The following is a 13,445-nucleotide window of genomic DNA, read 5'->3' as shown; positions in this document are numbered from 1 at the left end:
CCTACCAACCCTTTCCCTAGGAGCATGCGTAGTAGTACTTTGCTTCGAGGGCTAATAAATTTTTGCAATAAGTATATTAGTTCTTTATGACTAATGTGAGTCCATGGATTATACGCATACTTACCTTTCCGCAATTTTCTAGCCTCTTCGGTACCGCGCATTGCCCTTTCTCACCTTGAGAGTTGGTGCAAACTTCGCCGGTGCATCCAAACCCCGTGATATGATATGCTCTATCACACATAAACCTCCTTATATCTTCCTCAAAACAGCCACCATACATACCTATCATGGCATTTCCATAGCCATTCCGAGATACATTGCCATGCAACTTTCCACCGTTTCATTTATCATGACATACTCCATTATTGTCATATTGCTTTCATGATCATGTAGTTGACATTGTATTTGTGGCAAAGCCACCGTTCATAATTCTTTCATACATGTCACTCTTGATTCATTGCATATCCCGGTACACCGCCAGAGGCATTCATATAGAGTCATATTTTGTTCTAAGTATTGAGTTGTAATTCATGAGTTGTAAGTAAATAAAAGTGTGATGATCATCATTATTAGAACATTGTCCCAAGTGAGGAAAGGATGATGGAGACTATGATTCCCCCACAAGTCGGGATGAGACTCCGGACTAAAAAAAAGAGGCCATAAAAAAGAGAAAAGGCCCAAATAAAAAAAGGGAAAAAATGATGAGAGAAAAAGAGAGAAGGGACAATGTTACTATCCTTTTACCACACTTGTGCTTCAAAGTAGCACCGTGATCTTCATGATAGAGAGTCTCTCATTTTGTCACTTTCATATACTAGTGGGAAATTTCATTATAGAACTTGGCTTGCATATTCCAATGATGGGCTTCCTCAAATGCCCAAGGTCTTCGTGAGCAAGCAAGTTGGATGCACAACCACTTAGTTTCTTTTTGAGCTTTCATACACTTATAGCTCTAGTGCATCCGTTGCATGGCAATCCCTACTCCTCGCATTGACATCAATTGATGGGCATCTCCATAGACCGTTGATTAGCCTCGTTGATGTGAGACTTTCTCCTTTTTTTGTTTTCCCACATAACCCCTACCATTATACCTTATTTCACCATAGTGCTGTATCCATGGCTTGCGCTCATGTATTGCGTAAGAGTTAAAAAGGCTGAAGCGCGTTAAAAGTATGAACCAATTGCTTGGCCAAAACCGGGGTCGTACATGATATGAATATTTTGTGTGGGGAAGATGGAGCATAGCCAGACTATATGATTTTGTAGGGATAACTTGCTTTGCCTATGTTATTTTGATAAGACATAATTGCTTAGTTAGTATGCTTGAATTATTATTGTTTTTATGTCAACATTAAACTTTTATCTTGAATCATATCAAATCTGAACATTCATGCCACAATAAGAAGAATTATATTGAAATTATGCCAAGTAGCATTCCACATCAAACATTCTGTTTTTATCATTTACCTACTCGAGGACGAGCAGGAATTAAGCTTGGGGATGCTTGATACGTCTCCAACGTATCTATAATTTTTGATTGTTCCATGCTATATTATATTCTGTTTTGGACATTATTGGGCTTTATTATACACTTTTATATTGTTTTTGGGACTAACCTATTAACCGGAGGCCCAACCCAAAATTGCTGTTTTTTTTTTCCTATTTCAGAGTTTCGCAGAAAAAGAATATCAAACGGAGTCCAAACGGAATGAAACCTTCGGGAACATGATTTTCGGAACGAACGTGATCCAGAGGACTTGGACCCTACGTCAAGACATCAACCAGGAGGGCACGAGGTAGGGGGGCGCGCCTACCCCCCAGGGCGCGCCCTCCACCCTCGTGGGCCCCCTGTTGCTCCACCGACGTACTCCTTCCTCCTATATATACCTACGTACCCCCAAACTACCAGATACGGAGCCAAAAACCTAATTCCACTGCCGCAACCTTCTGTACCCGTGAGATCCCATCTTGGGGCCTGTTCCGGAGCTCCGCCGGAGGGGGCATCGATCACGGAGGGCTTCTACATCAACGCCATAGCTTCTCCGATGATGTGTGAGTAGTTGACCACAGACCTTCGGGTCCATAGTTATTAGCTAGATGGCTTCTTCTCTCTTTTTGGATCTCAATACAATGTTCTCCCCCTCTGTCGTGGAGATCTATTCGATGTAATCTTCTTTGCGGTGTGTTTGTTGAGACCGATGAATTGTGGGTTTATGATCAAGTTTATCTATGAACAATATTTGAATCTTCTCTGAATTCTTTTATGTATGATTGGTTATATTTGCATGTCTCTTCGAATTATCAGTTTGGTTTGGCCTACTAGATTGATCTTTCTTGCAATGGGAGAAGTGCTTAGCTTTTGGTTCAATCTTGCGGTGTCCTTTCCCAGTGACAGTAGGGGCAGCAAGGCACGTATTGTATTGTTGCCATCGAGGATAACAAGATGGGGTTTATATCATATTGCATGAGTTTATCCCTCTACATCATGTCATCTTCCTTAAAGCGTTACTCTGTTCTTATGAACTTAATACTCTAGATGCATGCTGGATAGCGGTCGATGTGTGGAGTAATAGTTGTAGATGCAGGCAGGAGTCGGTCTACTTGTCTCGGACGTGATGCCTATATACATGATCATACCTAGATATTATCATAACTATGCTCAATTCTGTCAATTGCTCAACAGTAATTTGTTCACCCACCGTAATACTTATGCTCTTGAGAGAATCCACTAGTGAAACATATGGCCCCCGGGTCTATTTTCCATCAAATTAATCTTCCATCAACAAGCTATTTCCGTTGCCTTTTATTTTGCTTCTATTTTACTTTGCATCTTTATCATAAAAATACCAAAAATATTATCTTATCATATCTATCAGATCTCACTCTCGTAAGTGACCGTGTAGGGATTGACAACCCCTTATCGCGTTGGTTGTGAGGATTTATTTGTTTATGTAGGTGCGAGGGACTCGAGCGTGGCCTCCTACTGGATTGATATCTTGGTTCTCAAAAACTGAGGGAAATACTTACGTTACTTTGCTGCATCACCCTTTCCTCTTCAAGGGAAAACCAACGCAGTGCTCAAGAGGTAGCAAGCGCTACTGCTAATATAGCTAGTAGTAGCGTGTTTACTCTCCATCGCTACTAGTATTTTTTTTCTCATTTTTTTATTTTTAGTGTATTTATACGCCTTATACAAATTTTGGTACAATACCTATTATGAGGTTTTTATATCAATATGTCCATAACAGTGTGTCCAATGAAGGTGGATTAGGTTCAAGTGGAGGGAACATGTGGTGCATGTCAAAAGTATACTACTAATCCAGACTTGATCTAGTTTGGATTAGTAGTACTTTCGATGTGCACCACATGTTGCCTCCACTTGAATCTAATCCGCCAACACAAGCTATTTAATCATCATTATAGTCATTACCACCAACAGTAGCTATTTAATCATCATAGTCATAGTGTAGCACAATTCATCATCTTCAAACTCATTCTAGCTAGCTAATCACCACCAACACTAGCCGCGGTAGCTATCTAATCACCACCAACACTAGCTAATAATAATCATCATAGTCCTTACCACCAACACTAGCTATTTAATCATCATAACTCATTTCTAGCTAGCTAATCACTCCTGCTCCTCTCTCTCAGGTAAAATAGCATAAAACATGTGTAGCACTCCTGCTTCATCAAGTTGGAGCATGCAGATGAACCTGTCTCCTAATCGTGGGCTGCGCTTCTGATTGCTGCCCCCTAGTACTTCTCTGCGATCGTTCACAATTTTGCTCCAGTCTTTCACTATTAAGCATTCCTCGCTGTTAGAAATCCTGAATGCACTAAAGTGCATTGTAGGATATCTTGGCCGTAAGCTAACCATTCTCATGTGACCTTTAGTCTCGATCCAATGAGGCACAACATTCATCGGGAGTCCCTGTTGAAGAACATCGTATATTAAAATAATGTATGCAAAAGATGCACTGAGGACAAATAGTAAAAATCTTACCATCTTTCCTAAATAGATGTGACCGTAGTTCAATACGATCACTATTGGTCGCATGTTTTGAGTACTAAGAGTTTTAAGTCCAGAAAAATAATTTGTCTTGACAGCATCAAGATCCTCAAGCCATGAAACATAATGACCTATCTCCTCGCAATTTAGTTCAGCCCCGGGACAGTGGACGGTCATGTCTACCAAGCGTCGGACATGTTTGCTTGAATGGAAATAAGCTGTCAATAGAAATTAGTTGTCAACTATTTTTGAATAAACAATATCGAAGACATAAATATGGTTGAGAAACTCACATAATGGTATAACTGGAGGCGTCCGCACATCGACCCAGATGTCGATATTACCTTCAATATCATCTTCCGGACGAATATTAAAGGTGATAACCATATCAGGTTCAAATGCATAAGTCTTGCATAGTGCTTGCCAAGTTTTGCATTCAAAATAGGTGTAGGTGTCTACGTTGTATAATTTTGCGTGGAAAGTATAACCATGCTCGGTCTTCAAGTAAACTATCTTTACCTCCATAGTAGTTTTCATAGGACTGAAACCTATCTTATCCAAGACAAAAACTCTTGCATGGCAGGGGATACACTAGTAGAATAGTAAAAAAATTAAATTATAAGTTGAAGCAAATGAAGCAGATGTCATGCTTAATTATGAAAAAAGAATTGTCGTTGTGACTTAATGTATCCACTTCAAAGTTCTCGTCCAGCTTGATACTGAAGCGCCTATCATCATCTAGGAAGATTCTATCACTCAGGCCGCGCTCGTCTTCGCACTATTCGCAAATACAGAAATCCTTTTCGTCGTCAGACATTTCCTATGTTCATAGTTGAAACATTAATTGAAAATCGATCGAAGGCAACTACCAGGATACTCAACACAACAATCTAGGGCACTCGATATTTCCTACATATTCTGGCACAAGTCATGCCAAAATTCACGGAAAAATCCGGCATGACCTTTGCTAAAATAGGACATATCGAGCGCCTGAAATTTGCCGGAACGGAAATGAATCAACACTCCGGCAAAACATAGGCCACTCGGAGGTGCAACCTGCAAACATGACCGACCACTTGGGCAAGCACATATCCTATTTGAGCAACACAAGATATACATTTCAAAATATCTTATAGGACTCATATTGACATGAACATTCAATAAGCAAAACCAAATCATAAAATAAACAAGTATTCAAATTAGCATGCACTCAATAAGCAAAAGTAAATCATCTCATGCGTCCGTACATCATCGAATATTATCACTAATACATCCCGAATAGTATCATACATATAACATCACTAATACAACTAAAACCCTAGCGCACGACGGGTATCGGCGCGGGCGGTGGACACCCACAGAGAAGGAACCATCACAGGATCATAGCTCCAGTGAGATCCCTGGAGAACCTGCCAGGTATTGGAGAACCTGTGCTCCAACGCAAACAAGTAGTGACGGACGTGCACGTCCTCCTCACTGACACGGTGATGCACCACCTCTGCGGGGTCCTCGAGCCTTTGGACTGTCACTGGCCCATGCGACCGCCACCAAAGAAGGTTCGGGTCAACGACGGGCTGACTCCTCACCAACCTGCGCCCCCCGGTAGGTAGCGCCTCCCAGTACCACCCCGGCGGAGCCCAGTTCCGGACATGGCCCATCTGGTGATGCAGGTGTCCTCCGCCGGCTCGACGACGAGGATGCGGGATAGGCATCTTCGATGTCGATGCGGGAATAATTGCTTTAACTAAAAAAGTAAACTAGTTCTATTAATTTTTGTACTAAAAATAAAATAGTTGTATTAACTCAACTAGTTCAATTAAGCACTTACTATAAATAAAAATAAACTAGTTTTTACTAAAAATAAACTAGTTCAACTAGTTATATTAATTTTCTTACTAATTCTATTAAACACTTACTAAAAAACAGTAAAAAAACTAGTTAGATGAACTCTAAAATTTAACCCTAACTAATTTGATGAACTCTAAAATTTAATGAACCCTAACTAATTTGAGGAACTCTAAAATTTAACCCTAACTAATTTGATGAACTCTAAAATTTAACGCTAACTAATCTGATGAACTCTAAAACTAATTCTATTTAACAACTACTGCCATAATTCGCATCTAATTTGATGAACCCTAACTAATTAGATGAACTCTGAAATTTAACCCTAAGTGTTGGGGATATAACTACTGAGTGTAAACCGCCCAAGAGGGGCCGGGTTATACTCATAGTGAATTATTTATATTGAAGCCCACAAGACAAGGAATATGGCGCTTTACGGAGGAGATCATACGAGAAGGCCCAAGGCCCAAAGGCGGATTAGGGCTCATAGATATGAACCGCCATATGATCTATAACTTGTGTTGTAAGATAAGAAAGGGTAGAAACCGAGCCGGACAAGGTTATGAGCCGGCCGGGATTCTGTAAACCGCCGGGCGTCAACCTGTGTATATAAAGGGACGACCCAACGGCGGTTCAAGGACAAGAAATGACAGATCGAGAGCCAGGCAAAGCGTATTCGCTCCCTGGTCATCGAAACCCTAGTAATTCCACCTCAACTGGATTAAGCTTTTACCTTCACCGCAAGGGGCCGAACCAGTATAAACTCCTTGCGTCCTTTGTCCCGCTTTAACCCCTTTAAGCTAACCCGTCGCGATGGCTCCACGACTAAGTCTTCACGCTAGGACATCTGCCGTGACAAAACCACGACAGTTGGCGCCCACCGTGGGGCTATCACATGATGGTTTCGAGTTCGTAGAGGGCAGCTTTGAAGGGCTCAAGGGATACGCTGTAGGCCGAATGACCAAGAGTCGTCGCGGCAAGCTCTACATCGACGATGCAGGCTGGGGCCCCGAGGCTGGCTCAATTGAGTACGGGTACCGGGTCCCCTTCGGTGGTATTCACGTCTTCATTGGCAAGATTGGCGAACCGGGCCCTGAGCCTGACATCTGCACCGACATCGTCGAACCGGCCCAGCGTGCGAGATCCGCCCGGGTTCAGCCTGTCATGAAGCGTGACTTCATGGGAGTCATCCACGGAGCGGAATCTGAGGATAGATCGGCATCTGGTGGTGAAACCGTCATTTACTCTGATGACGAGTCATCTACCGGAGAGACCGAGTCATTGTACCAACTGCAAGACGGCCGACTTGAGGGCTGTTCCGATGGCGACAGTATTCTGGACCCCTTCAATCCGCCGAGCCGGGTTGTGATTTTCATGGCCGGTACACAACCAGTGCAGCACTCTTCGACTGCAGCGGCGATGATCTCCGGGTCAGCAGCGGTGACGGCAGCCGGGGCAGGAGGCCCTGCGCGACCGCTGGCTCAGGTTTTGTCCGACTTATTTGACGCTTTGGCAACGCTGCTGGCGGTAGAAGTTAACCCGGTGAATCAGGATGAGCATAACACGGAAGTTGCGAAAGTGAAGGATCATATAGATCAAGCCAAGGCAGACCTGGCAGCTGAGGACACCAGGATGGCTGCAGAGCGGGCCGAGTTGGATGCACAGGCTTACCGGCTTATGTTGGATCAAAACGTGTCAAATGAAGTCATGAGGAGAAGGTACCGGTCTCACCTGCCTCCGGTTTATGAGGCAAGGAATCTCTTTACCATGCGAGGAGCAGGGACCAGCAACCAGCCAGTGGTAAACCGGCTGGAGGCACCTGGAATGGGGGCGCCGGTTCAGCTGCGCACGATGGATCCGCCTCGTTAGAACAATGTCCTATCACAACACATATCAACGCCTCCGGGTCATTACTCTAACCCTTTGGATAACATAGTCGCCGCCGCTTCATGATTTGCGGCTCTCCCAGTCAAAGGCGAGTCCCCTGTAGCGGTTGAGACGCGACGGGCTAGAGAGGTCCTCCAGACAACCTTGACTCAGCAGCAGGCTTATTCTGTACAGCCGCGAGAGGATTCATTCCACCCACCGCCCAAGCCGGAGTTACAACAGGCATATTGATGAACCGGCTGTGTCAAGCAGTGCGCGGAACCGTAACCCTCCTCAAGGGCATAACCCGGCGGGCGGTGGTGCTAACGCCCAAGACATGGTGGATCATGGTAGGGCACGTCAGATTACCCCGGTTCGTCCAACGACTTTAGTAGAACCAGGTGTTGCTTTCAGTTCATTGGGGGTACCGTGTCTCATCCCGGCTCTACGTAATGTGTGGCTACCCAAGGATTTGAAAGGTCCTCGTAAAGTGCCCAATTACACTGCTGACTTACCCCCCGAATCATGGATTGAGAGCTATGAGATGGCAATGGAAATGTTGGACATTAACGATGGTGCATGTGCTAAATATTTCACCATGATGTTGGAAGGAACAGCTTGTACTTGGCTGAAAAGTTTGCCAGCTAATTCCATTAGATCATGGGCCGAGTTAAAGGCCCGGTTTATCCAGAATTTCAAAGACACGTGCAAGCAGCCCATGTCAATTGTGGACTTAGCCGCCTGTATCCAAGAAGAAGGTGAATCGACAACCCATTGGGTGCGCCGGGTCTCAGCGATCCTGCATTCGTCGGACCGCATCAACGCCGATTCAGCAGTCTTAACATTGGAAGGCAATTGCTGGTTCACGCCTCTGAAGCTGAAGTTAGAGCGGCTCAAGAATCACTGCAATGACATGGGGACACTTATGGCGGCTCTGGTTAAATACGCTGAGTCTGATGGTACCAAGGACCCTGAGTCTGACGATGAAAAGCCGGGAAAGGGAAAGAAGAGCAGCGGCACCAGAGGGCAACAGCATAACCCGGCAGGCCATGGAAACAACGATAAGTGCAAAGCGGATAATAGTTTGGATTTTGTGGCTACCACCAACACACAGAACAATGGTCAGCGTCGTAAGGGTAAACCGCCCCCGCGGAGTGGAGGATCAGGTATCAATCTTGAGCACCTGTTAAACCAGCCTTGCCCAAGACACGGGACGCGAGAGAGGCCGGCTACGCACCTTTGGAAGGATTGCTTTATCATGAGGGAGTTGAAAAACTCAAATCTTTTCCAAGATGGTCATGGTCCGGGTGGCGGTTCAGGACCTGGTTTTCATGGACCGGGTTACGCTGGAGGCGGTTCTGGCTTAGGATTTCAAGGCAATCAAGGCAATCACGGCAACCAAGGTGGTCATAATCAGTAGCATCATCAGGGGAGTCAACAACAGCAACAGTCGGGTTATGAGAGCAACCCGAAGTAGTTGAATAGTGGGCAGTATCATGTTTTCACCACTAGCCTATGCAAGCGCGACCATAAGCTTCATAAGAGAGCAGTGAACTCCGTTGAACCGGCAATTCCCCGTTACTTGTGCTGGTCTGAGCAGCCCATTGTATGGAGTCGGGAAGACCACCCGCCCCGGGTTGATAATCTGGGTCACCTGGTGCTGGTGGTGGCACCTCAGGTTGGAGGGTATAAGTTACCAAGGTACTCATGGACGGGGGGAGCAGCATCAATATTCTTTATTATGAAACCTTCCGTTGCATGGGGTTGACAGATAAGAATCTTAAACTGTCGAACACTATTTTTCATAGTGTGGTGCCTGGTAAGTCGGCGTATCCGGTCGGTAAGATAGCCCTAGAGGTTGCTTTTGGAGATGATCATGACTCTAGATCAGAGACATTGACCTTTGAAGTGGTGAAAATCAAGAGCCCTTATCATGCCTTGTTTGGACGACCGGCTTATGCTAAGTTCATGGCAAGGCCCTGTTATGTTTATCTGCAGCTCATAATGCCGGGTCATAAGGGGACTATCATGGTACATGGCAGCCGTAGGATTGCTTTGGAATGTGAGGAAGGTGATTCGGCTTATGCTGAGTCGGTTTGTGCAACAAAGGAGTTGAAGTTTTTATAAGGACAATGTTGATCCGGCGGATATGACTTCTTTGAAAAAGCCAACTACAGAGCATGATCCGGCCTTGAAGATTAAATCGGCTGATGAGACTAAGCTAGTTGACTTCGTTCCTGGCGATTCATCCAAGCAGTTCAACATCAGTGCTAATCTAGATCCGAAATAGGAAGGCACGCTCATCGAGTTCATCCGTGAGAACCGGGACATCTTCGCATGGAAACCTTCTGACATGCCGGGTGTACTGAGGGAACTCGCTGAGCACACTCTTAACATCGATTCCAAGTTTAAACCGGTCAAGCATTTTCTCCGCCGCTTCAATGAAGAAAGGCGTAAAGCTATTGGTGAGGAGGTAGCCCGACTCTTGGCGGCCGGGTTTATCATTGAAGTATTTCATCCTGAGTGGTTGGCTAACCCGGTGCTGGTACTTAAAAAGAATGGCACCTGGCGCATGTGTGTGGACTACAGGGATTTAAACAAGGCTTGTCCGGCTGATCCTTTTGCTCTTCCTCGTATTGATTAGATTATTGATGCGACGGCGGGTTGTGAGCGTCTGAGCTTTCTGGATGCTTATTATGGTTATCATCAGATCAAGATGGCAGTTAAGGACCAGGAGAAGACAACTTTTATAACTCCCTTTGGAGCCTTCTGCTATGTGTCTATGCCTTTTGGGCTCAAGAGTGCCCAGGCGACTTATCAGCGCGGTGTGCAGAATTGTCTTCATAATCAGATTGGGCGCAATGTTCATGCTTATGTGGATGATATTGTGGTGAATTCCAGGAAGGAGGAGACATTAATAGATGATTTGAAGGAAACTTTTGATAATCTCTGGGTTTATAAGATGATGCTTAATCCGGCCAAATGTGTTTTTGGTGTACCGGCAGGCAAGGTCTTGGGGTTTTCTGGTGTCTAACAGGGGCATTGAAGCTAATCCGAAAAAGATCAAAGCTATTACGTCTCTGGCTAAACCGGCGTGTATCAACGATGTTCAGCGTCTGGCGGGTCGTATTGCAGCGCTGAGCCGGTTTATCAGCCGGTTGGGAGAGAAAGCTATCCCTCTATATCAGATGATGAAAAAGACAGACAATTTTGTCTGGAGTGATGCTGCTAATGCGGCGTTTGAGGACTTGAAGAAGCAGTTAGCTGAGCCACATGTCCTTGCTGCTCCGGTTGATAACGAGCCGCTGTTGTTATATGTGGCTACCAATGCCTGGGCTGTCAGTGTGGCCATTGTGGTAGAACGTAAGGAGGATGGCTAGGAGTATCCGGTTCAACGGCCGGTTTATTATATCAGTGAGGTGCTTATTGAGTCCAAGAAGAGGTACCCACATTGGCAGAAGCTGGTGTATGGAGTTTTCATGGCAAGCGGGAAGCTTAAGCAGTATTTTCAGGGTCATCCCATCACTGTGGTCAGTTCTGCCCCTTTGGGAGATATAATCCAAAACAGGGAAGCGACTGGCCGGGTTGCTAAGTGGGCCATTGAGCTTGGACCTCACGGGTTAACGTATATGCCTCGTACGGCAATCAAGTCCCAAGCGCTGGTGGATTTCATCAATGACTGGACGGAGTTGCAGGCGCCGGAAGAAAAGCCGGATAATACTTATTGGACTATTCATTTTGATGGGTCCAGGCAATTGGAGGGCTCGGGGGCTGGAGTCGTGTTAACTTCCCCACGAGGTGATAAGTTTTGTTATGTTCTCCGTTTAATGTTCCCTTGTACTAACAATGCAGCTGAATATGAGGCCTTACTCCATGGTCTTTGAATGGCTCGGACCTGGTAGCTCAACAAGTGTTTGGTACTTGGGATTCCAAGGATCCACTCATGGCAGCGTATCGAAGAGAGGTGGATATGGTTGCTGGGCACTTCAAAGGTTATCAGGTTGATCATGTGGACCGGCGCAAGAACGAAGCGGCGGACGCTTTAAGCCGTTTGGGTTCCCAACGTAAACCGGTGCCGCCGAATGTTTTTCTGGATGTCTTGCATGACCCGTCGGTCAAGCTACCTACAGAGGAGGATTTGGCTATTCCTGACCCAGAGGCTCAGTTGGTGGTGGCTCTTCATGTTAGATTGGACAGTCCCATATTTGGCGTATATGAACCGGGGCGAGTTACCTGAGGATGAAACTTTGGCCAGGCAGATAATCCGGCGATCCAAGTCAATGACCATTGTCAACGGAGAATTGCATCATTGCAGTGTAACAGGGGTGTTTCAGCGTTGCGTATCTCCTGAAGAAGGCTGTGAGATTTTGCGTGAGATCCACGAAGGAGATTGTGGTCACCACGTCGGTTCAAAGTCCCTGGTAGCCAAGGCTTTTCATCACGGCTTCTATTGGCTGACGGCTCATGCTGATGCTGAAGACTTGGTCAAAAAGTGTGATGGTTGTCAGAAGTTTTCACGTCGAGCTCATGTTCCGGCTCAGGAATTGAGGATGATTCCAATCACTTGGCCTTTTATAACTTGGGGGCTGGATATGGTTGGACCCTTTAAGAGGTCCAAGGATAAAAAGACCCACCTTTTGGTGGCGGTGGATAAGTTCACTAAGTGGGTGGAAGCAGAGCCAGTCAGTAAGTGTGATGTGGCCACGGCGGTTCAATTCATCAAGAAGGTGATTTTCCGGTTTGGTTTTCGACACAACATCATAACTGATAACGGCACCAATCTATCCAAGGGGGCTATGAAGGAATTTTTTCAACGTGAGCACATCCGGCTTGACGTGTCATCAGTGGCTCACCCCCAATCTAATGGTCACGCGGAGAGGGCCAATCAAGAGATCCCGAGAGGCATCAAGCCCCGACTTATGGTTCATTTACAGCGGACGCCGGGTTGTTGGGTGGAGGAGTTACCTTTTGTGTTATGGAGCATCAATACCACACCCAACAGATCTACATGTTACACACCTTTTTTCATGGTTTACGGAGCAGAGGCGGTTCTCCCTAGTGACATCCGTCATGACTCGCCCCGTGTGGCGGCTTATGTTGAAACTGACAATGAGAAAGCACGTCAGGAAGCACTTGACCTGTTAGATGAGGAGCGTGATATTGCAGCGGCTTGTTCGGCGACTTACCAGCAAGATCTGCGTCGTTATCACAGCCGCCGGGTTAAAACCAGAACTTTTCAAGAAGGCGACCTGATGCTCCGGCTCATCCAGGATCAGAGTAATATGCACAAGTTATCCCCGCCTTGGGAAGGACCCTTTGTGGTCAGCAAGAATCTGCATAACGGGTCATACTACCTTATCGATGTTCGAGAGCACAAAGATTCACGTAAATCGGAGGAGGAGACCCACCGGCCATGGAATATCGCTCATCTTCGGCCTTACTACACCTGAGCCATAGGCTCCTCTTATGTACATATTCTCGACAATGTATATATTATGATCAATATAATAAACCGACATCCCTGCTAAAGCGAGGCCTCTGCCATTCTTCCTTAACAGTTTTTGGTTACGTGGGGGCTTCTGTTTATGAAGTGGAGTGCTGATTACCCATTGATCCGGCTTATAGGCCACATAAAAAAACTTGGGGGATTGCTACCCAAAGTCAACAGGGGCCAAAGAGAGTCTGTTGCAAAGCACAACTCAAACATAGGCGCCCACTGAGC

This window comes from Aegilops tauschii, chromosome 6 (genome assembly GCF_002575655.3).
Source record: "Aegilops tauschii subsp. strangulata cultivar AL8/78 chromosome 6, Aet v6.0, whole genome shotgun sequence".
Lineage (NCBI taxonomy): Eukaryota > Viridiplantae > Streptophyta > Magnoliopsida > Poales > Poaceae > Aegilops > Aegilops tauschii.
The sequence above is the reverse complement of the archived record's forward strand: the minus strand, read 5'-3'. Positions refer to the sequence as shown.